Here is a 4,307-nt window from a genome sequence, read left to right as displayed (position 1 = left end):
CTGTGCTAAGTTTTTTTACATAAACTGGTTCTTAAACATGTACATTTGTAGCATTATAATTATGTCTGTTTTTTTTTCTTCAATATTACTGTGCAAGTATATTTACATAAATGGTTCTGTAACTTGTAAATATAATAACATTTTTCCTTGCCCTAATTATATATATTTCCATTGGAACTTAACATTTAAGTTATTTTGGTAAAAAAGTAAAATGTAGGGCAGTCAGTTCCTATTGTTTCTTCATTTCTGCAATAAATAAAATATTATTTATATTTTTAGAGATAACATTACATAGTAGCATTAAAATGTTAAGCATTGCTTTTTAATAAAAAAAAAAAGTTTGTTTCACAATAAACATTTACGTTCTAAATCCTGTATTGGAAAAAGTAGTCTTCTTTTCTTATTTTTAAAATTGTGTAAGAAGTATTTAAATATACATGAACATGCATTTAAATGACATGTACATGCTTTTAAAATCGCATAAATGCTCTGGCTTCGGGGGCTTCGCCCCTGGCCCCCACAGGAGCTTAGCCCCCTTGACCCCACCTGGGGCCCTTTGGCGGGCCCTGGACCCCACGCCCAGAACCCCCCCTTGAAGCATGCTGGCTACGGGCCTGTTAAAACATTAATATTTAACGATTTGGTGCTGGTTTCTGCCTAAGAAATGCCTGAAATCGTAAATTTGAAGACTGATTCCTCAAATATTGTTCTTTAAACAGCTGTATGTTTAAACTCCTGTAACTTCATAACGAAATGTGAGATTCTTTTACCATTTTATAGCTCTCATTTTACTGCTTAACTCTGTATTAATAACTAAAAATTGATTTTGCGATGAGTGACTGGTTTGGCTTGGCTTGTCTTTGCCACAATTATTATATTTTACAGGCACACAGTATATTAACCATATTACTATACTTACTTGGAGTCGAAGAGCGACCTGCAGTTACTCTGAAAGTTGTGAATGCTATCCCCCAGACTGCCACTCATAGGTACTGCATTTCACCGGTGTTGAAGGTAATTCAGTCGCTAGGAGCAAACACTGATATGTACGCTGTGTCAATAAGGTTGCTGACAGTTTTATGGAAACTACAGGTAGGCTTAGCACAATTTTTTATATTAATGTCAATTAATGAGAGTCTGAGCTATCAAGGCGCTTTTTTCCCTGGTACAGAATCATTCGTACATAATGTACAATCTCCTCTAGCAATACTATTTCATTTTGAATCATTCGCCTTCTACCAGGTACCCCATTTTTTTACTTCTGGGTGAAGAGAGGCAAAATCAGACTAAGTTTCTTGCCCAAGGACACAAGCAGATAGTTGAGCATCCTTCTCGAACCACCTGCCTTCCGATTGAAAGCACAGTGCCTTACATGCTGCGCCACACTGATTTTTCACTATGCTTGAAGTAAAGCATAGGAAAGACAGCATACACCAGAAAGTGTTTCTGAAATACAGTGAAAATGAGCAGGAAAATATTTGAGAATCATCTAATTTCCTCTGCCAGCACCTCTTACCCTACTATCATGCAGCCAATTCTACCTAAGTGATCAGTTTCGGTGACAAATAAAATGCTGATACACTTCTATAATGGTGACAGCACCAGTCATCAATCATCTGATGATTGATGACTGGTGCAGAATCTCCTAATCAGGTTTGGTGATGGCATCATGAATGGTGATGTCACTGAAACTGATACTTTTCAGATCTATTAGGTAAAATCGGGTCAGAACCCATAGGTATACTCTGGAGGCAGGTATCTTATTCTTAATCCACCAAGCCACAGATCCACATTATCCATTAATTTCATTGTCTTTTATTAGGATCGTTGTTTTCCTCATCTTCAAAAGATGATAAACCTTGAGAAACATCAAGAAACTCAGTGCAAACCTTTCGAGTATAATGAAGAGTTACTGGCAAAGACAGCATCCATCAAAGACATATGCAAAACAAGGTATATTTATGCATAGATTTTAAATGTAGCGATATGCCGTAAAGTTTTTTTTCAAACTTATTTTCTTCTCCGTTCAGACACTTTTATTTACTTATTTTTCCCCTTCTCAGTCAGTTGAGCGTAGCGGTATTGATGTACTCTCACAAAATCACGATTATCTCAGCTTCTTTGTGCGAAATTGCGTAAATTTCCAAAAGTGAGTCATTTTCATTTTACTGTTATGAGTCACTGATTGTGATTAGAATAAAGTGTTCGGTACCATTGTAAAGCTAAGATGTTATAGTTCTTCTAGTATTCATTACATGTCAATCTGATCACATACGCACTCTCAACAAGCTTCGGAAAAGTGTTAAAATTTGCTAAAATATCTGGAGGTGGCTGATACTATTTTTTCAATAACCCCTGGCAGTCAGAGTGTTAAGCTTACTAAAATGTGTCTGGAAAAACAATAAACAAACAATTTTATATTCTGCTACATATACAATAGTGAGTGTAGGGTGCTACATACAGCAGTTAATTTTTTTTTTAGTAACCAATCAAGTATGTAGGGAGTTGATTTTGTGTAATTTTATCAACTACTCTCAATGACTTCATTTGTTCTTTGTTTTCTTGCAGACCATTCCAACATGGAGCTGAACTTGTGCATTCATTGTCAACTATTCTCAATAATTATCCTGAGGATCATCATGCTATCCCAGCAAGCTTTGCCTTGAAGGGGCTCTGTGCTTTGTGTGAGGCTGAAGTAGTGGACATTCGGTCTACTTGGAATCTGCTGGCACCTAAGCTGCAACAGGATCAAAGGTTGGTACTCGGTGGCGTAGACTGGTTTTGGCCTGGGGGGGGTTGCGAGGGGTACAAAAATTGAGAATGCGCAGCTAACTATTCAAATGAAAACTACTGTACATTTTTAGTATTTTTGAGTGGAGTTGATAGCTTACTATAGTTAAGATGCTTGTCTTCTAATCCCAAGGTCCTGGGTCCAGTTCCTGTAACAGCAGGACTTTCTCTCATGACAAAATCAACTCCACTCCCTAAGCCTCAATAAGAGAATTAGTTTGTATATAGTATCGTTACATGTAAGTGGCAAGTGTACTAAATGAAGGCAGAATACAGAACTTTTATTGGTCTTGTGAACGCAAAGGTACAGTACAAGAAATTACTTCGTTGTTGGCAAATCATATTAAAAATCACTACAGAATACAGTACAAATATTAAAAACTGTATATTAAAGAAAAAAACAAAATATTAAGCAAAGATAAAAAAAAGTCAAAACATTAATGTTAGTTACTTTAAACATTAAAAATATTAAGTTAATTATGAGTTGAAATAATACTGTAAATACAGTAGTTTATTGCACTCAGTTATGAGTAGAAAAACAAGCATTTAAATCAGTTACTATTACATTGTTCAGGTTTGGAAAAAATTATTTTATTTGAAAATACTACCGTAGTTCCCCTGGTATAATTCCACCCCCCACCCCCATAAATGCGAAATTGGCCCGATTATAGGGGGTGGGATTGTACCCGGGGATTCCCGTAGGCATGAACAGAACGAAAATGACGATAGTTTTGCAAGGTGACAGAAGCATTAGAACAGCTGAAAACTATATTCTGGTGAAGAAATCAGAGTTTACTCGAACATCAAAGAGAAGAGAACACCCTAATTAGTAGGCCTAGCACCTAGCTAGAGAGGCCATATCTTGGTGTTACCTTGAGCTAGGCCAGCCTTTGCCTAAACTTTCTTGACGTCGTAGGTTGTTTTTTGCCCAGCAACAACCAATTCAACCAATCACCCATCGCATGTGAAGACTTGTAATGCATGATGTAACAAGTTATTTTTAGCAGCGAGAGTCTGTGTGGAACATGTGAGTCTTCATGCTGTGAATTAACAATCCGATCAGCCCACTGGGCGGGTCTCTTTAGGGACGAACCGTGGTGTTTATTTTTAGCCGCAGCTGTGGAGCATGCCAGTCTTTACGCTGTGAATTAACAATCCGATCAGCCAACTGGGCGTGTCTCTTAAGGGACGGACTGCGGTGTTGCCTATTTTTAGCCGCAGTTAGTGAGCTTGTTTATTTTAGCGACAGAAACAAGAAGAATAGATTGGGCTTTGTATTCAACTTTACGGCAGACAAGGCCCCATAAAAAAATGATTAGTTTATCATCCTATCAAGACCAAAAAACTGATGAGGGAGGGAGGTTTTTGGGGTTTTTTTTTTTTTTTTTTTTTTTTTTTTTGGGGGGGGGGTGTGAAGTGTCCCATCGCTGTTCGCCAGTGTGATTGGTTTAAAAACACAAAAGTCAAGAATAAAGTGAAGTCGGATTAACAAGAACACATGTACTTTTATTAAATAT

The 4,307-nt window shown here is 37.1% G+C and overlaps 1 protein-coding gene across 1 annotated transcript in view; it reads left to right on the top strand.

Moving 5' to 3' along the window:
- The first annotated feature begins 947 nt into the window (after nucleotides 1-947).
- LOC117104482 (aldehyde dehydrogenase, mitochondrial-like) overlaps nucleotides 948-4,307 on the top strand; it is an 11,241-nt gene continuing 7,881 nt past the window's right edge. Inside the window, exons 1-4 of the mRNA XM_033245333.1 lie at nucleotides 948-1,092; nucleotides 1,823-1,953; nucleotides 2,064-2,149; nucleotides 2,569-2,754. The gene's annotated coding sequence lies outside the window, so the exon portion shown is untranslated. The remainder of the gene's footprint in view (nucleotides 1,093-1,822; nucleotides 1,954-2,063; nucleotides 2,150-2,568; nucleotides 2,755-4,307) is intronic.

Source organism: Anneissia japonica, unplaced genomic scaffold (assembly GCF_011630105.1).
Source record: "Anneissia japonica isolate Jap-2015-1 unplaced genomic scaffold, ASM1163010v1 scaffold287870_len75133_cov130, whole genome shotgun sequence".
Classification (NCBI taxonomy): domain Eukaryota; kingdom Metazoa; phylum Echinodermata; class Crinoidea; order Comatulida; family Comatulidae; genus Anneissia; species Anneissia japonica.
The sequence above is the reverse complement of the archived record's forward strand: the minus strand, read 5'-3'. Positions and strand labels throughout refer to the sequence as shown.